The sequence below is a fragment of the Lithobates pipiens genome, unplaced genomic scaffold, assembly GCF_037356315.1.
Source record: "Lithobates pipiens isolate NorthernLeopardFrog02 unplaced genomic scaffold, aLitPip1_a1.2 Scaffold_16, whole genome shotgun sequence".
NCBI classification, from domain to species: domain Eukaryota; kingdom Metazoa; phylum Chordata; class Amphibia; order Anura; family Ranidae; genus Lithobates; species Lithobates pipiens.
Window position 1 is genome coordinate 317,909,291 of NW_027507748.1, and position 20,832 is coordinate 317,930,122.

General features: G+C 42.5%; 1 protein-coding gene and 1 long non-coding RNA gene across 2 annotated transcripts in view; one reads left to right on the forward strand and one right to left on the reverse strand.

Annotated features, from left to right (window-relative positions):
* Nucleotides 1-13,363, reverse strand: part of LOC143982712 (ras and Rab interactor 3-like) — a 76,278-nt gene extending 62,915 nt beyond the window's left edge. Inside the window, exon 1 of the mRNA XM_077481668.1 lies at nt 13,119-13,363. The gene's annotated coding sequence lies outside the window, so the exon portion shown is untranslated. The remainder of the gene's footprint in view (nt 1-13,118) is intronic.
* On the forward strand, nt 70-1,075 carry LOC143984361 (uncharacterized). The gene is made up of 3 exons (XR_013274809.1): nt 70-119; nt 471-664; nt 765-1,075. It is a non-coding gene; the product is annotated as an uncharacterized LOC143984361 (long non-coding RNA).
* Nucleotides 13,364-20,832: the final 7,469 nt, after the last annotated feature.

Sequence of the window (20,832 nt, forward strand, 5' to 3'; positions counted from 1 at the left end):
ATGCATGACGCTGGCGGGGATCCGCCCAGGGCCTGGGGTATATGAGCTGGGACAGACAGACAGTTCACTCCTCCACTGTGCTCCACTAGGAAGAGATCACTCCTTAGCTCTACATATGGGTAATAGTTTTATGCATGTTTTTTTTTTTGTTTTTGTTTCGTTTTTCTTCTCTCCTTTTTGCACATACATTGTTTCATTCAGAGCACTGCACATACTTTTTCACACATTTGAATTGGATGATTTTGTATTTCCCCATCATCCATTCCCACTCATTTAACACACATTTAGCCTTCTCCTATTTCCCAATCATTCATGTATATCTCATTCACACACACTTTTCAGCAATTAGCTATATTCATTCAACACGTTCAATCCAACACTCAGTGTCCTGTTTTTGTTTTTGTTTTTGTGACCCATCACACTTTTCTTTTCTTTTTTTTTTTTTTTCCTTTTTTTCTCTTCTTTCGCAGATTTGGGTAACACACATATACATTTAGTACCTAGTGGACCTGTGTTGAGGATGTCTGTTTCGGTTCCCCCTGGCCTGCCCCCTGACATTGTTGGGGGATGGTCTGAACCCTGCCTCAACCCCGGATGAGACGGTTTTATCCCAGCTCTAACAGTTCCCATCGCTGGAAGTTCTGCCCAATCTTTGGGCTATTTTGTAAGTCACTTTATCAATCAAGTGGACCAATTTGATACTTTCTCTATTTAACTGAGGTTCCACCTATATTAACATTTGTCATATTTATTTGCTTTTTTAGTAAAAACATGCATCCCACCCCTGATGACTGGCAAGAAGCCAAGAAACGCGTCGGGTTCTCAAACTAAGGATGCCTACCTAAGCTTATTTTAATCCTTGATAATATCAACTTTTGTCCTATTGAGTTTGCACTCGTTCATGTGATTTTATGATTTTTGATTTATGCATTTCTGTTATGAACTGCATCCATGTATGTCCATTGATTTGTCTATACTTCTAGATTCTCTGATTACTATTATGAAAATATATTGAGTGTATATCCATATTTATATTACTGTACTACTATTGTATGCATTCCGATCTTGGACAACCCCTAGTGGTTATAAATTAAATCTAAATCATTTTATTCACATGTATTCATACATTGTTATTTTCAATTGACATGCTTCGTTTAAAGTCCCACTTGTTCCCCTTTTCTTTTTACAGGGGATCTTTATGGCTTTTTAATTTTTTTACCAGTAATGGCAGCGATCTGTCATTTTTATCGGGACTGCGACATTATGGCACGTCGGACAATTTTGACACATTTTTGGGACCACTGGCATTTTTACAGCGATCAATGTTATAAAATTGCATTGATTACTGTATAAATGTCACTGGCAGTGAAGGGGTTAACCACTAGGGGGCAGTGAAGGGGTTAAGTGTGTCCTAGTGTGTTCTAACTGAAGGGGGGATGGTACTGTGCAGGTGAGATGACAGATCGCTGTTCATACTCTGCATGAACAGATGATCTGTCTGTTCTCCGCTCAGAGAACCGGAAACTGTGTGTTTACACACACAGATCTCAGCTCTTCGTGTGCCAGGAGCGATCGCGGGAGCCTGCCGGTGATCGCAACCGCCGGACATTTGCATTGGCTCTGTGGGCAAGCAGGGGGCGTGCTCGCACGCATCCGGCGGATCGCGCACGTGCCCCTAGTGGCTGTTTTTGTTACCGATGTAACATGATGGTGATTCGCGCAGCCGAGCCATGTTGCTGCAGTGCAACTGCGATGGCTGGTCGACAAGCTTTTAACCATGCTAGAATGACTGAGGTTTTTGTATGTGAAGTGTAGCCAGAAGAGCCACTGAATTGTTTTGTGATTTTTCTGCACACCTGAAGATGCTCACCTACTGACTCATCTTGAGGTGTTTATTAGGCCAAGCATATCCTAAGAGAGGATTAGCAAATGTGCTTGTACAATCAATAAGACAATAACACTACTCTGAGAGATATGGTCAAACACATGTGTCGTCCATGCACACATAGGCTTTTAGAGGAGTTTAGAGGGGGGAAAAATAATCCAGAGCAAGTACGTTCTAAAGAAGAGCGGTTCAGCTCCAAAAACGCCAAAAAGCATTTGCAAGTGCTAATGCATCTTAGTGGACACAGGTAACATCTGCATACAGCAAATTTCAGTATGTACAGTTCTTAGTGTCCTTTGCTGCTTTTTCTGAGCCATGTGGAGGTCCTGGGAGTTGGCTGCAAGCAACACGGAAAGCAACGTGCCACAGACTGAGCTCATTTCAGCAGTTGAAGCATATCAGGAACTTTAGGATGAGTACCGTCTGTAGAATAACCAAATCAGAAATTCCAAGTTGTGGATGGACATTACATCCCATCTGACTTCAAACTGGAATTACATGAAAAATACTTGGAAGAAAACGAGGAGGAAGTGCATATATTCATGCATTTTTAAAATACATATGTTATCTTGATACTGAATACAGCATATTAACCCTTTTTTTTGGTAAAAATTCTCCAAACAGTTCTTGCGGGATCGAGTGCAACGTGACCTCACTGAAGAAGAGAAGGCAGGATGAAGCGGTAAGTAGATATTTTGAATATTATATTTTGCATAGTTAACATTTAAAAAAAAATTGCTATTCAATTTTTTTCATTTATTTTGTATTATATGTAAAGCTATTTTTATTCCTATTACAAGGAATATAAACATCCCTTGTAATAGACTAAAAGCATGACAGGGCCCCTTAAATGTGAGATCTGGGGCCAAAAAGACACATTTACACCTAAATGCGATAAAATAAAATAAATTTATGTAATTAATGTCAGGGGAGAGGACGCGATCGGCTCCACCACTACCGTTGGCTCTGGCCCCCGATAAAAGTGATCTTGCAGCAAATCCGCCTCAGAGACCACTTTAATCTTAAAGAGAACCGCCCGATGTTTCTGAAAATATCGGGGTTATGGCAGCTAGCTGCTGCCATAACCCAGGTATTTAGCATCAAAATAATGACAGCTACAGCGATTTGCGGTAAGTGGTTAAACACCTGGTTCCTGCCATGACACCAAAAAATTGGTAAACCTATTGCAAAAGGTCATGACCCATGCAATTGACCACACTGAGCTAGATTTGGTGCCTCTGGTTCACCGTTGCCTCTCTCCAGGCCAGTACCACTTTGAAGGCATTTTCTACATCTAGCTGCATGCACGAAATGAGTACTCGCCACTTTGCTGTGCAGATGCTACACATTCAACAGACAAATGTGACTGAGTCCGTAACCTCTGTATGGCCACTTTAAATTCTCAGCCAGTCCAAAAGCTTCATCCGCCACAATGACCTTTCGAAGACTCAGCTCTGCTGCACATGGTATAGGCCTGCTTGGGGAAATGTGGTGGCATCCTCCATATAGGCAACATCCCAAGGCAAACCACTCCGAAGATGAATGCATCACCCTGGCTGCTGTAGGATCCGACATTCACACATATAAAGCATGGGTTTGCATCTGCCAATGGAAAAAGGAAGATGGAAAAATATTTTTTGGAATTAAAGTAGAGAAATCCAGACTAAGGAGACTCGTTCATCCTGACGTGCTTGCCACCAAGGGCTCCGATGCAATTTTCCCCAAACTTTTCCACATTCGCTTCTCACATTCCTTTACTTGGATCAGGCATCACGACTTCATGCAACTACTCCCACAAGCAGGATTTCTAGTTAACTTTGTGAAAATAATGGTACAAGAATGCAAAAGTTTTTCGCTGTTGCCAGAAATCTATAACAAACCATGTTTTCATCAAAACCATATACATATGAGAGAAAAAATATGCATTTGAACAAAGATAAAAATAAAAACAAAATAAAAACCAAAAAAAAATCCAATAATATAACATTTGCAAACAATATAGGTGAATATTTAAAAAAATTACTGTTTCAAAAAAAAAAAAGTTAATGAGAAAAATTTAGCATGCAAGAAATAAGCATAAAAAGGGGGGATCAGATTTAAAAATGATATATAGATATGTACAAGTTTTTTTTTAAAATAGGATCAATGAAATATTATGATGATAACATACACAAGTGTCATGAGGGTGTCTGGGTGTCCATTCTGGTAAGTCATGGTCAGAGCTTTTCAAGAAGGTCTTCAAAGAAAGTAGTTCAATAGTTCATTATCAGTGTTTGCTGATTATACAAGGCTAAGCAGGGCAATAACTTCACAGCAGGATATTGAAAGGTTACAAGAAGACCTCAATAACAAAGGGATGGGCAACTACATGGCAAATTAATGTTGAAAAATGTATAGTAATGCATTTGGGGGGCTTAAAATATGAATACAGGCTACTCGCTTGGGTGAGATCCTAGAGGGGATTCCAGGATGCAAAAAGATCTTGAGGTCCTAGTAGATCACAGGCTCAGCAAAGGCATGCAATACCAAGCAAAGCAAGTCGAATATTGATGTGCATTAAAAAGGGGATTTACTCCCAAGATAAAACTATAATTCTACCACTTTACAAGACTCTGCTCCGGCCGCATCTTGCGTATGCTGTTCAGTCCTGGTCACCAGTCCACAAGAAGAATGTGCTGGAACTGGAGCAAATCCAGAGAAGGTTCGACAAAGCTAATAAAGGGGCTGGAGGACCTCAGCTACAAGAATTAAACTTATTCTGCTGGAGAAAAGACACTTAAGAGGAGATATGATACCGATATACAAAGGTCTCAATGGTGATTCTAGCATAGGGATAAAAATATTCAGTTTTAGGAACTTTAAGAAGGCACACAGTCACTCATTAAAACCGGAGGAGAAACTCCCTGGGAAAACTCAAACTAAGGAACTCAACTGACCCCCCCAATCCACACCCACTGGGATCCCTGATATATAACCCCAATTATCTGGAGAAACTCCGCAACCATAACCCCTTGACATAGGAAATTGACCATTAACACACTTAAAGTCGTATAGGTCAGCTTTTGCTAATGATTTAAGCTAGTAAGCTTCCACTCCTATAGAATGCAATATTTACAACATATGAAATGCTAATGTTTTTCTTTTTCTTTTTTCGAAGAATTGAAATATAATAGTATGATTTTGAGAACAGGCAACTACATCTAATTTTTCCTTCTTCCCAATCCCTGCCCCCACCCCCTTACCTAACTACCCCCCTACACGTATATTTAATCTCTTTGTCAAACCTTCCCCCTTCCCCTTTTGCTATGTATGTTCTTCTTTTAATAATACCTGTATTGTATTTTGTTCTGAAATAATCCAATAAAAATTGTTATAAAAAAAAAAAAACTGGAGGAGAAGCGTTTAATCTTAGACAGGTTAGAGGGTTCTGTATTATCAGAGCAGTAAGGATGTGGCAAGTGGTGATGCCAGCAGGGAGTATCAATAGTTTCAAAAAACTATTAGATGGGCATCTTAGCGAACGTAATATAAAGGGATATGGGAATTACTTCTGACATTAACATATACACACACCCACACAGTTTAAACTGGATGGACTAGCGTCTTTATTCAACTTTACCAACTATGAAACTATGAAGTAGCGGACATGAGTAAAGGTAAAGAATTCATCTGAATAATTATGCAGTTCCTTGTACATGTTCACAAAGTATCCCAAATACAGACTGCCACATCAAGGGATGGGTCCAGAATCGACGGCTGCTTCCCTCCTCCAGCTGTCTCCTCACCTTCTGTAATATAATCAGCAACAAGGCCTAATCAACTTTGCGGAAGACGAGATCCATTATGGATGCAGTTGGGAAAGAAAGAGAGCTCCTGAACTAGTGATAGACCGATATAGTTTTTTCAGGGCCAATAACGATAGCGACTATTGCCCACTTTCAGGCAGATAACAGGTGCCGACATTCTGTATATTTAGTTTTGAAAACCCAACACACTATTTCTACACGCATCCCCCCCCCATTGTAGTGTCCTCTGCCCCCCTTTACAACCCCCCATGTAGTGTCCTCTGCCCCTTCATATCACCCCCCTTACCCCACTGTAGTGCCCCTCCTGCTATAGAAGTGTTATGTGCCCCAAAAACAGTGTCCTCTGTCCACCCTTCACATCATTCCCCCCCCCCTTTCAATTGCACTGTCCTCTGTACCCCCATAGCAGTAACCTCTGTAAAATGTCCAGTGTGCATGAACCCTAAATATACAAGATTTTTTATGAAATATCTGTTTTTTACTGGAGCAAAACTGATGCTTAGGGACAGGGACAAGTATTCACATGGAACAGTGCCATCTACTGAACAATAACATGTATTCCAGGCCAAATATCTCTCACACAATAATTTAGCTAGTGGCAACTATTCAGACTACTTGAGATAACTCGGTATGGCTCAGTGAACCAAATACGGTATGCGTCCTTTTCTTTTATATTTTTATCAAGAACCTAATCTTATTGGCACAGACTAGTCAAAAAAACTGATCTGTACTATTAGTATCACTAGGCTCGTACTCTCTGCTTAGTGCTCCAGGACTTTAGCCCTCAACCCACATGGCAGGCAAGTGCCTACAGAATGTACAGGTTAAAGGTCTTATGCTTTTTAACCACTCTCTTTAACCACTTAAGGACCGGAAGGATTTGCCCCCTTAAGAGCAGGCCATTTTTTGCTATATGGCACTGCTTTGCTTTGACTGACAATTGTGTGGTAGTGCTACGCTGTACCCAAACAAAATGTATGTCCTTTTTTTCCCACAAATAGAGCATTCTTTTGGTGGTATTTGGTCACCTCCTGCTTTTTTTTTTTTTTCTTTTGCGGCATAAACAAAAAAAGGCCGACATGTAAAAAGAAAAAATATTTTTTTTTACTTTTTGCTATAATAATTATCACAAAAAAAGTAAAAAAAAAAAAAATGTCTTCATCGGTTTAGGTCGATATGCATTCTACATATTTTTGGTAAAATAAAATCACGACAAGGGTATATTAATTGGTTTGCGCACAAGTTATAGCGTCTGCAAAATAGGGGATAGATTTATGTCATTTTTTTTTACTAGTAATGGCGGTGATCAGTGATTTTTAGCGGGACTGCGACATTGTCGCAGACAGATCAGACACATTTGACACTATTTTGGGACCAGTGACATTCAAACAGCGATCAGTGCTAAAGATAGCCACTAATTACTGTATAAATGTCACTGGCAGCGAAGGGGTTAACAATAGAGGTGACCAAGGGGTTTCTAACTAGGGAGGTGTTTCTAACTGTGGGGGCAGAGTAGTGACTAGAGGAGGAGACAGATCGCTGTTCCTAATTACTAGGAACAGCAGATCTGTCTATCCTCCCCTGACAGAACAGGGATCTGTCTGTTTACACTGACAAATCCCAGTTCTGTCTCTTATAGAAGCGCTGCGGGTGGCCGGCGGACATTGCAGCCGCGCGCATGGGTTCGGTGTTGTGCCGCGGGCGTCCCCTAGTTTTCTTAAAGCGGTCGACGTACAATAATGGCGATTCACCCAGGAGAGCCAACCTGCCACAGTACAATGGTGCCTGGTCTTTAAGTGATTAAATCTACAACCATGACTCGTTTGTGTATACGCATACCTCCCAAAAGGAGAATTAAAAAAAAATATATTGGTTAACGAGGAAGTAAACCCTGATGGGTTTACTTCCTCTTTGATTCCCTGCAAAGGTAAAGCATAATGGACTACTATGCATCGCATAGTAGTCCATTATGTGTCACTTACCTGACACAGGAGCCAGCAAAGTCACCGCTGTCCCCTTGTGTACGGAGCCTCCATCTTCTTGGTGGGTCTCGCTGCTCCGGTGCTATCATTTGACGGAGCCACGATGACGTCACTCCCCGCGCATGCGCATGGGAGCCGCCACTCGCGGCTTATCACCGTTGATAGCAGCGCGCTCAGTGTGTGCCTATTTTTTGGCAAATATCTCCTAAACCGTGTAGGTTTAGGAGATATTTCTTGGACCTACAGGTAAGCCTAAATCTAGGCTTACCTGTATGTCAAAGTGGTTTGTAAGGGTTTACAACCACTTTAAACCCACAAGTGCCTTTTTTTTTACCACTACTACAGTACAAATGCAACAATTTAGAAATTGGATGAAATGTTTAGCACTTCCCACTACACCACAGTGGTGTAGTGGGTAGCACTCTCACATAGCAGTAAAAAGTTCACTAGTTCAAATCCCAACCATGACACTACCTGCCTGGAGTTTGCATGTTCTCCCTGTGCCTGCGTGGATTTCCTCCGGGTACTCCGGTTTCCTCCCACACTCCAAAGACATGCTGGTAGGTTAATTGGCTTCTGTCCAAAATTGGCCTTAGTATTTGAATGTGAGTTGGGGACCTTGGATTGTGGGCTCCCTGAGGGTAGGGACCGATGTGAGTGTGCAATGTATGTGTGGAGCGCTGCGTAAATTGACGGTACTATATGGGTACCTTAAATAAATAATATAAAAATAGATGAGCATCTTAATGATACACAATGTACAGGGATAGGGACAATTGTAGACACTCACCCAGGATGGACTGGTGTCTTTCAGCCTTACTATGTAACCTTTCAATGCATAAATAGTGCATTATATATAGATCAGACCAAAATGAGGGACGAATGAGGAAAGAGGGACAGAGGCACTTTGTTCGAAATGAAGGACAGTCCCTTGAAATCCGGGACAGTTGGGAGCTATGCCTACAGATTGGTGTAACATTGTTGAACATTGTTCAGATATTTGACCCTCAAGGGGTGCCATCATCACTCTGATGCATACGCTTGCCAGTCCCATTGTCTTCTACTAATCTTTTCCACTACTGTCTGCACTTTAACACTGAACTCCTCTCAAAAACTATTTTTGTACATTTGCACAGTAAAAAATAAATGACCAATAATGAAGTGTGCCTCATCTCTGGCTATGCATTGTTGGTAAATCTCTTACTTTTATCCAGCCCACACACTCCTATCGGAGCTGAATGTGCTTCATCTCTTTGTTCTCAGTCCTGCATGTTGTACCTACCTGCCACAGAACAGAGAACTGACCACTTCTAATTCAAAAACAGCACATCTGCTCCATGTTCTAATATTATAAGAGTCGCACAAGAATAGTGTTTGCGCGTGTGTGTGTGTGTGTGTGTGTGTGTGTCATCATTGAGAATCAATTAAACAGTACAGGCAGTCAGAAGAGGTCAGACACTGTTTTAACCATTCCAGAGCAGTTTTTAAAAATGTTTGCACACGTTAAAAAAATATATATTTAGACATGAAGATTGCATAAACTTCCAAAACATGATATCTCTTTTGTGAAATCTGACACCCTAGAGCAGGGATCCTCAAACTACGGCCCTCCAGCTGTTGTGAAACTACACATCCCATGAGGCAATGTAAAACTCTGACATTAACATGAAGTTCCTGAACAACTGGAGGGCCATAGTTTGAAGACCCATGCCCTCGAGTTTTTTTTTTTTGTCACACAATGGTTTATGAAACAGAAAATTTCAGTAAAAAAATACACTAATGTTAATTTTTGGGCACAAAAACACAATATACTGTATTGCCCTATTTTTGCAAAATATAAAAGATAAGTTGCACCAAAGATACCCAGCATGTCAAGCCTTAAAATTGTGTGCGCCCTTGAAATGGTGACAAACTTCGGTATCCTATATTTACTATAGGCGACACCTTAAAACCCCTACAGGTCATCAGTTCTCTTTAATTAGACATCAGAGGTCTAGCAGGTCTCACCTGCCCTGTAATGAATCTGGTGGACTGCAGATCGCATGCCATTAGCTTCTTTCCCCAGCCAAGGACAGTGACAACAGGACCCAGAAGTGTCATTTTACACATTGCTTCCTGGTCAGTAACAGGAAGGAGAGGTCAGCGAACAGATGTTTGCTGATCTCCCTTCCCTCTATCTGCTAGCATCTGTAATGCCGCTCCTAGGTCAAACAGAGCTTGGAAAATAGGGTAGGGGCATGCAGGGGTAAGGAAATGGCAGTTACCGCAGTATGTGGAAGCAATTTGGCGACTGCACAGCACCGAATCATTTCCATCTGACAGCTGACAGACGGCTTGTCAGATTTACACACACTTCCAGTGGCTGCATCTGCTAGGAGTGTGTGTAAAACCCGCTGAAGTGACCAACGTATTACATACAGCAGTGGCTATAAAAGGGTTAAAGCTGTTTTACAGTTTAGGAATATGTAAAGAATTCATTATCCATTGTTTGGGCACATTTGCACTTAAAGTGGTTGTTAAGCCACTGAGCAATCGTGTTACAATCTCCTCCTCTTAAAAAAAAAGCCGCTATATACCTTATTTTATAGTACTGCTCGGCGCTCACATGACTGGCCGCCTTTCTCCTCTCTTGATCCAACAGCTACAGTAGGGGGGCTCAGAATCCCCTGCTAACATCAGCCGGAAGAAGGAGGGGAGGAGAGAGGTGGCCGGTCATGTGAGCGCTGCTATAAAAAAGGTATACAGCAGCTTATTTTAAAAAAAAAAAAACACATACACTGGGGCTCATCATTTACTATAACAGAGGAGATTGCAGAAAGAACACTGGGTTATGATAGCAGCAGAAGGGGAGGGCTGGGGAGCGGAGGGAGTTGATAGGCAGGGAGAGGAGGGGGGAAGAGGACAGAAGAGGGCTGTGGATGACAGAGGCACATAAAACTGACCACAGCATTAGGGCTCAGGAGCCATGATAAACCATGGTCACTTTACAGGGAGTAGGGAAGAACCAGCCAGGATCAGCCAAGTATTTTAGATGATACAAGGGGCCAAATGACACAGCACAAGCTGTTGTTCATGCTCTAAAGGAACAGGATCCATTTTTTTTTTTTTTTTAGTAGGGTTACAGACACTTTAATTATGTAAGTTTAGAACAGGTCTTTTTATTTCCATCAGTTTCCTAATCTGCAAACTGGCAGGCTCTTAAAGTGGTGGTAGTCATACCTGTTGGAAAACAACAGCGTGTAAGGTAAAGTGGTTAATAAACTGACAATACTGTATGCATTATACCTATATATGTAGTAGGTGGCACTGTAGTATTATAGTGTATAGTTCATGTTTTGTATGATATAATAGGATATATTGTCTATCTCAATGCATGTACTTATATTCCTGCTTCCTGTTCATGTTTCTCCATGTTGTAAGACGTAATATATTTCTCCATGAAAGTAAAGCCATATTACTGCATCCAAGAAGCTTCCAGCGCTTATTGCAATACTCTGCACAATAGGTTATGGGTCCCAGGCACCCAGCAAACCCAGCAGCACCCAAAGGCACTGGAAAGAATACTCAGTGAGTACAGCAAGTCAGTGAATACTGTATACAAGCTACTGAAACATGGCAAGAGGTTCATATGTGAAGTCTGCAATTGCAAAGCTGAACAATGCCAATTGCCAGCTGTGGAAGTTTAAACTGGAAGTGTTTCTCACCAAGGATGACTTGTGGCAAGTGCTGAATACAGACAGACCCACAGATGGAGAGACAGAGGACTGGGATACAAAGGACAGACAGGCAAAAGCAATTAGAAGCTTACTAGTGGAAGATGACCAGCTTATCCACATAAGAACAGAGAAAACGGCTAAAGGTATGTGGACTTCATTACAAAAGCCATGTGAGCGTTCAAGTCTAAACAGCAAACTGTTTTTGCTAAGAAAGTTGTACAAGATGAGACTACAAGGTCAACAAATGTGTGACCACGTGAATGCTATGCTAGAGATCATAGAGCAGCTGTGTTCCATCGGAGAGGACATCAAAAATAACCAGGGATGTATAAAGCCTATACAATCAGAAAGGGTAAATCCTAGGACCAAACACGTCAATGTCAAGTAACACCTACTGAGGGATAATCAAGAGCAAGGTGTTATTGACATTCAATACTGCCCATCATGGGAGATAACTGCTAATGCAATCACCAAACCTTTGTTGAAGGAACGTCATAGTTATTTCCAGAACAAGCTGAATATAATTTGACAAAGAACTTGCTGTTGAGAAGGGGTTTTGGAAAAGAACAACAGCATGAAATATAAAGTTGTTAATAAACTGACAATACTGTATGCATTATACCTATCTATGCAGCAGGTGGTGCTGTAGTATTATAGTATATAGTTCATGTTTTGTATCATATAACAGGATGTATTGTCTATCTCAGTGCATGTACTTGTATAATCCTGCTTCTTGTTCATGTTTCTCCATGCTGTAAGACATGTAATATATTTCTCCATGAAAGCAAAGCCGTATTACTGCATCCAAGAAGCTTCCAGCGCTTATTGCAATACTCTGCACAATAATACCTACCTTATAAATAATCTCACATGCTTTACTAAATTCTCCTGAAAGAATTCCCAGAGCACTCTAGAGAAGCTAAGAAACAATACAGCAGACAAAAGCATGCTTTCAGGTTGTGGTTTGTCTGCTGGAAACCTGAACTTAGCCCTCTGATAAGGGTGAGACTGATATAATAGTTCACATGCAAAAGAGATGAAAGCCCCTTTCGCACAAGCAGTCAGATCAGGTCCACCTGTCTGTTTTTCAGGAAAACACAATTGACCCTTCCATTCTCTCCCGCCTGGCACTAATCCGATCTGGCAAAAACAAATGGAAAGGGATTTGTTCCCCTCTGTCTGGGCGGATCGGAAGGCAGTCTGGTGCTAAAGGACAACCGGTCCATTTACATCCGACTGCCCATAGAGCATAAGTGAAGCAACACGGACCTGTCATCTGCTTGCTCTGCTCTGCTCAGCTCAGCAGGGGATCTGTCAGCCGATCCAGATCCAACGGATCCGGCCCATGTGAAAGGGGCTTAAAGCTCAACTTGATGACTAGAAGGCTACATAATATAAAATAAATTTTTTGCTGAGCAACCCTAAAATACTAATTTAAATAGGAAATTAATATATAATATACACGTATATACACACCAATTTTCTTTTTTTAGATTCAGTTTCAAATATAGATTTTCCAAGGACATAGTCCACTCAGCAAAACGTTTTAAGGCTTTTTGCCTACTTTTATTTATCTACACATTAAAGTAACACAGCGTTCTGCCCACACAAGGGTTGTTTAGCATAATAATGAACACATAGCGTATTTCACCCTTCTGGCAATTTTGTCATACAACTCTGCCTTTTCCCTCTAGGACAGAGCTGCCCCATTCTCAGTTACTCTGCTTACCTGGTTCCTTCAGCCATCAGATTGGACCTCTCGTCTGCTCACATAGAGACTGCTACCTGCTTAGCTCAGATACACTGGTCTCTTCAGACATGGACTATCTCTGTCCCTTCACACTCTTCAACTCTCTTGTACGTCAGTCTGGCTCAGTAGCTTGTCTGCACAGGCAAGACAGGTCTGGACACTGACTTCTCATGCGTCAGGCTTCCAGCTGCTCACACAACATATAGGATCAATCATCATCGACTACAGAATTCTCTCTTTTGTAACACCTACCTGACTTCAGTCCTTGTTTAGGGACCCTTTACCTGCTGGAATAAGGAGTTATCTGCATCTTTACACAGCGGCAGACTGTCCCATCTATCACAATATATATATTTGGAGAAAAAACAAAAGTAAAATAGCCCACCCTACTGCAACAGATTTCCCAACCTTCTTCAAAGGCTCATTGTCCGTAGGCATGAAGCCATCTTTTGGCTAGGAGTTTTGCCAAGTGGCTTGTTTCCACCCTAACTTTGTATTTTCTCAAAACAAAACGTGTATGTAAAGGCTATTTTTTTTTAACAAAAGCATATCTAGTTCATCTGTGAAATACATGCACAATTATGTTTTTTCCCCTTTAAATATGCTGCAAGTACGTGTTCTCCCTGTGCCTGCGTGCGTTTCCTCAGGGTACTCTGGTTTCCTTCCACGCTCCAAAGACATGCTGGTAGGTTGACTGGCTACTGTCTAAATTGGCCCTGGGAGCTATGTGTACGTACCTCCCAACTTTTTGAGATGGGAATGAGGGACACCTATCTGCAAAAGTATGCAGGCATATGACACACCCCGTGTCCCTCAAAGGAGAATTGTACAAAACAAACAAGATTGGTTTGCTTTTTCACCATTACTATTGTTTTTTTTTGTTTTTTTTACCACTACTATCGGTTTGCTTTTTTACCACTACTATTCCTTTATATTGGCTTTTGGAATTTACAAATGCAGCAATTTAGAAATCAGATGAAAGGTTTAGTGCTGAAAAACACTTTTTGATAGATAAAAAGTGCATTTTAAAAACATCTATATAGATCAGACCAAAATGAGGGACAAAAGAGGAGGAATGAGGGACAGAGGGACATTGCTCCAAATCAGGGACAGCTGGGAGCTATGTGTGTATCTATGAATGTGAGTTAGGGACCTTAGATTGTAAGCTCCTTGAGGGTCGGGACTGATGGGAATGGATAATAAAAATAATAGAAGCACCTGTAATAAATAAAATAACTTTTTATATGCAAGAAATAAATTGTGCTCCTATCTTCCTCTTTTGACATAACAACACAGCTCTGAATTCCTAAGCATGTGGTGTCAGCACTGCCTACTTCATTTCTGCTGGATTACAAAGAAAACAGACCTCTCCGCATTGGTTTACCTGCTCACAACATTTCTGTCAAAAATCAACAATTTTACAGTGCCTGGAAAAAGTATTCATACCCCTTGACATTTTCCACATTTTGTCATGTGTGGCAGAGCATTGCGTAAGGAGAACAAGAGAAAGGTAACTAGCCCTAAAGAGACAGTGCTCCATTGTGTTGCTGAACTGTGCAAAGTTGTTCTGGAGTATGGGGCGATCAAAGCTCCTAAAAGAAACAAGGATCGCGGAAAAGAGATACAAAGCTCTGTGGCTGGAGGGGTTGTTACCGCCTGATCGAACCCCATACATGCCTGAACAGAGTTTGCCAAGGAAAAAGAGGGCTTGGGTTGTCCCTAGCAACACTGATGCAATGAGTGCACAGGTAACTATGCGCGTAGTTGCCAACATTGTAAAAAAAAAATCAGGACACTGTTTTGGCAGTAGGCTGAGTAGTGTTATAATTAGGGGGCGGGACATGCGGTTATAGGTGTGGTATAGAAAAAGGTGAAAATGCGGCGCGCTGCGCGTGTCGCGGCAGCATATAGGTGTGGTTTACGTAAAATAATGGACGTGGCTTACATGGGGGCATGGCTCAAAGGGGTGTGGTTAGAGTCTGAGATGAATGCGGGATGGAGAGGGAAAGAAGGGACAGCAGCCCCCCGATCCTACACCACAATAGCAATATGTGTTTTCTAGAGTTTGACAATCAGCAGATAAAGATACTCCAAATACCTGGTGTTAGCGCTTCAATCATCCCGGCGCCATGATTGTTATGGTGTCAGGATGATTGAAGCACATTATTTCTATTATTACATTGTAATATGAAATGAAATCATTCAACTCATCATAATGCAGAATTAGTGGGAGCCCTGAGTGCGTCACTAGCCATGTTGCCTGCCACCAGATTCCATCAGGTGTCCCAAGTGGAGTTTGTCCTTACATCAGGTGCCCCATCAATGGTATCTTCCTCACATCTGTGTCCATCAGCGGAGCCCCTCCTTACATCTGGTGCCCCTCTGACATCCAGACTGCACCCTCTGACATCCAGACTGGCCCCCCACATCCACAGACCGGCCCCCACATCCACAGACTGGCCCCCGAAATTCGGGACAGTTGGCAACTATGTATGCGTATGGAGAGTCCACCAAAGACTGCATCTATGTTTGGGAAACCATCAAAGTGCAAGGAGTGAGCAGATGGATGCGGTTACCCGTGGAAACAAAAGAGAAATCTGTGCTGCTGACTTCATATGGCTTATGTTGCCTTTTGAACATGTTGAAGACTTTTTTGGGTGTTTGTGATGTCTGCTTCCTACAGAGAAAGGCTCAAAGGTTGCTTGGTTGAGTTGGTGCAGCCTTTTCTGATGGAGGAGTGCCAAGGGGTGTACCGTTGGATGGGTCACAACCAAGATGATTACGACATTTTCCTAGGAGCGATCCAAACTAGGGAGCTCTGGAAAAATTCAGCGGGGAGAATGTGGTCTCCCATAGCAACCGGAGAAAGTGTGTTTGCAGAAAGGAGGAGCTAGCAGCAGAGATGTGGCTCAAATTTTGAGTGAAGATGTTGATGCAAAAGTGTCTGTTGTCACCCCTGGCAACCGTGGTGAAAATTGTGTTCAGCCTGCAGGGGGTGACAGAGAGCACAAGAAACCAGTGCTTTCATCTTATGGCTGCTTGGGTGAAGTGGTCAGCTCAGAGAAGAGGGCATCATATCTGGCATCTTGCAAGGGGTATGACCAGGTGTGTGAGTCTGCTGTTACCCCTGCCAACAGGAAATCTGTTTGGCCTGCAGGGGATGTTGGAAAATCCAAGAAGTACATCCTTTTTGTGCATCTGTGTGCATGAGGGGGCATCAGTATCCATGCCCATGCATGAGGGGGCATCAGTATCCGTGCCCATGCATGAGGGCGCATTGGCAAGTGCATCCATGTTCATGAAGGGGCATCAGCTTGTGAAAGCACAGCAAAGAAGGGACAATGCCCTCAACACCTGCCAAAGAGAATGGTAAGACTGTTGCTGTTGAAGTTGTGGGAAAGACTGTGTGATTACTCATACTGAAGTGGAAGTGATCCCAAAGGGGAAATCTACTGTTGGTGCAGAAAAGGACTTGCCTCACTGCAGTGCCCTGTCCAGTGGGGAGGCAAGTGTGAAAATTGAATGTGATGATGTAAAAACTTACTGAGAAGTATGGTCATACTGGTATTGCATTGACTAATGCTGATAATGTGATGCTTAATGAGGTAGGGGTGATCGCTAAGCAGGATATGCTATTCCCTTAAGGCACAGTATACAAGGCTACAGAGGCGTCAATAGAAACTTCCAGGGAGCTCTGTGTGTTGGAGCCAGAGGTTGCTTGGGACAACTGCGGTGCCATTCTGATTGATAAGAGGGTACTTGACCTTGGTGATGAGAATGTGTCAAATGGTAAAACTAAAATATCTGAAATTACTTGTGGTGATAAAGGGTTACTGCGGTCTGTCACTGCTGACAGCAAAAGTCTTCATGAGTTTAATGAAGTGCCACCCGAGCAAGGTGGTGAAGTTTTGGTATTGCAGCCTGCTCTGTTTAAAATGTTTTGCCACATGTTAGTTTAAACAAAAGTGATATGTTCACTGGTACTGCGTAGTACACCTCTGATGGGAGCACAGAGAAAATAGATTGGGACAGATGGGCGATAAGTCTGTTGGCTTTATTGAAAGAAAGTTTAGTGTGTAACAGTGACGCAGACAATTTCTGCTGTGCTAAATGGAGGGACTGCAGAGCAGCTTTTAGACAAGGGCTCAATTGCTGCTGTTGCAGAGGATATTCCTCAGGAGATGGAAGGGCCAAGAGAGATTGAGCACATAGCAGAGGTTGTGCCCATAACCCATAAAGGAGTTATTAGGGTGGTATACCAAACTAATGTTATCCATAGAGAAGACCTGGAACAGATCAAGCTAAGGCTGAGAGTTTTGTGGTGACTCCCGCACCTGGCTAAGCTCTAGGAGAGAACCAGTGTATTGCATTGGATTCCTCCAGCAGGGAGGAAGCCCCTTTAAGAAGCACCACCTCTAAAGCATCAGTAAACTTGTACCACAGGTATGCATAAATGGAGCTGGATATTACAGGCTGTACTATGCAGAGATTGCCAATGTTGGAAGCATTTAATGCAATCATTGTTAATAAGGAGTCGCCTCACAGTGTGCTGGATTGCGTCATACAGAGGTTATGTGAGAGGCACTCTGGGGTACTGTTGTACAGGACAAAAGCCTAGGTGGAAGTGCCAGAGGGCACGAGTATATTTGATGTGGTTGGGGTCATCAACCCAAAGGTGAAATTAGATAGTGATGACCGAGTATCATGTGGCAGTGGAGTTGGTGGTTAGTGACATTGTCATGGTAGACAACCACTCCACTTTGTGCGATTCTCCTCCAGACACTGCCTTGCAGAACACTGGTGAGATGAGTTCTGATAAATTAGGTGATATTTTGGACTATGAGGAAAGTGCAATGCACTGGTAAATGTTTAGGTTACCATGGGTAATAACAAAAATACCTATTACCCATGGTAGAAGAGGGAATAGGTGCAGTATAATTAGGCCCCCTACAAACTCAGGAGTGTAATTCTGGGAAAGATTTCCAGTGCTGCGGGAACATCCCAAGCCTTCAGAGGTTTGTTAGAGAACCTTAGTGAACAAACAGAATCATGAAGGCCAAGGAACACACCAGAAAGGTCAGGGATAAAGTTGTGGAGAAGTTTAAAGCAGGGTTTGGTTAGGTTACCATGGGTAATAACAAAAATAAGGGTAGACCTAATGGTCAAGGTGATGTGGTTGCTGTTAATATTAAAAAATACAGGAAGATGAATAAAGGTATGACAGACACAGAAGAGGGAATAAGTGCAGTTTAATTAGGCCCCCTACAGGCTCAGGAGTGTAATTCTGGGAAAGATTTCCAGTGGTGGAGGAACATCCCAAGTTGCAAGAGTAAAAGATCTGAGGACACTGGCTCAAAGCTTAACAAGGTGTCATTAAAAGAGTTCAATTCCCAAATAAAAGTGCCCGCACTTATGGCTAAAAAGGTGTTTAAAAATTTGACCACTTTAGAAGTAAAGATAAAAAAATTGGGGAAAAAAGGTCCAAGTCCTTAGTAAGTCCCCTAGTGTTAAAATGTTTGAATGTGTGGCCCCAAAGAAAATAGGCAAATGCCGTTTTTGGAAGCGCACCCGTAAAAAGTCACTGGGGTGTCTTTGTAGTACCCAAGTCAGTGTAGCTGGGGGACATAGGGAAAGTCACCTGATAAGGGTGGGGTTAGCCCTTGTGGGTGATAGCTGGCACAGAGGCGCCAATTTGAAGAGATGTGGCTGGTGTGTTATGCCCCCTCCTGGGGCAAAACAGGGGGGGGGATATGTGGCAGAGCGTTGCCCTGTCAGGGTCTAGGAGGTTGTGACCCAGAATTCTCAACCGGATGGGTTGAGGGGCTCCAGGGAGCTTGTAACATGAAGAGGAAACTGGCTTTTCAGTTTCCTCCTTTCTTAGAAAAGTCCACTTTAGGACCTGGAACCTGGGGATTTCTGGGAGATCTGGGTGGGATGAAATCCCCAGTCCTGGGTCCCGATTTCGAAAACAGCCAGCATACTGACTGGTCAGGTGTATGCTGAGCTGTTATTAGTAGCCAGACCATAGTTCTGAGCTCCACTTCAGCAGATAGGAAGTCCGAGTACTAGGAGTCAGGAGGGCTCCGTGGGGGAGCCAGTACAGCAAGAGGCTGCTACAGGGCCATTTTTAATACTGATTGGACCCTGGGCAAAGATTTTCTTGGGGGCCCCCCCCCATGCAGCTAGACTTAAAATCAGTTACTGTATCAGATCAGGCAGCAATTGCAATTGGTTGGCAGCAGTTACAGCTATCACTACTGCTTACTGACTGGTTGCTAGAGGTTACAGCACAGATTACGGCTCACTGATTAGTTGCTAGAGATTACATCAAATGATTTGTGCTTGTTAATTGGTTGCGAGAGATTCCTGGACAGCAATACTGCTCACTGATTGGTTGATAGAGGTTACAGCATATCATCTCCTCACTGCAGGAGAGCATGATATACATATGAATGCCGCCAGCCGCAACTATTTGCTTAGTAATACCGCTGCTATTTACATTTGAATGCCGGTTATTTACATGTAAACACAGGGTCTGCAGGTAAGTCATCTGTACACAATAGGGCAGAGCTGGGCAGCATTAGTACCAGCTCTTCACACTGAGATATCAGGACATAGCACAGGGCTAAAACTTCAAGGGACAAGGGAATTTAAACCAGGATAGTTGGCAAGTATGAGGTAGCTGCTTTGGGCCCCACAACAATGACAGGGCCCAGGGCAGCTGCCCCTTTTGCCCTGCCTTAAAGATGGCCCTGGGCTTCTAGTTATATGCACCAAGGTGGTCGGAGAAACAGTCTGTATGAGACAGACAAGGGCCTGGAGTGTAAGGCCAGAGCAGCAGTGCTGCAAGTGAGAGCCAGCTAGGCTGAATGTAGTTTTGTTGATAGACAAAGGAATGCTGAAAACCCCTGCGAGGAAACCTATGTTTGTTTGCTGAACTTGCTTTTAATAAAAATGGGAAAACAAAGCCCTTAAAAAGAAGAACCAGCGAGTGGTGGTGTCCTTAAAGCTCTACATTTGATACTAGTCCTTTACACATGTTACAATCAAAAACGTTAATATAGTTTATTGGGATTCTATGTGATAGAACACAAAGGGGCACATAATTGTGGAGTATGTTTTGAGCATGTTCTGGAATGAGAACTTGGTGCAGGAGTGCCGCCACTGATGGTCTGTTCTGAGATGTTCCTTTAACAATTGGAATCATCAGATACCCAACACTGTTTTTGACTGCTTGCAATAGGGGTCAAAAAGCTCCAGTGAGTGGGCTGTGTGCTTGTATCCTGGTGAAGAGGAGACACGAATGGTCACTGTCAGTGTGGAATTACTGCGGCGTCGTTGGATTCATTGGCACACGATGGGCTGACATTCTATAAATTAGAGTTGCCTGGCTATCACGTTGAACCTCTTGCTTTCGATACTTTAGGCCAGTAAACAATATGTAGATAAAGCCATATGTTTTTTTTTTCTGATCTGGGTCCTTGTTCTGAGTCAGTGACTCAGACTGTTTTAATGGCTTCTGTATCACATACGTTAACTCGTAATCCATATAATGTACATACTAAGTGTGCCCAACCTGTACTTATGCTTCTGGAATATAAAAAAAAAAAAAAACTCTTTGTAAAAGACAAAAGACAAATCTATGGCAGCCTCTATATTTTTTTAAATTAAAAATGTAACTGAAATTTGTGAA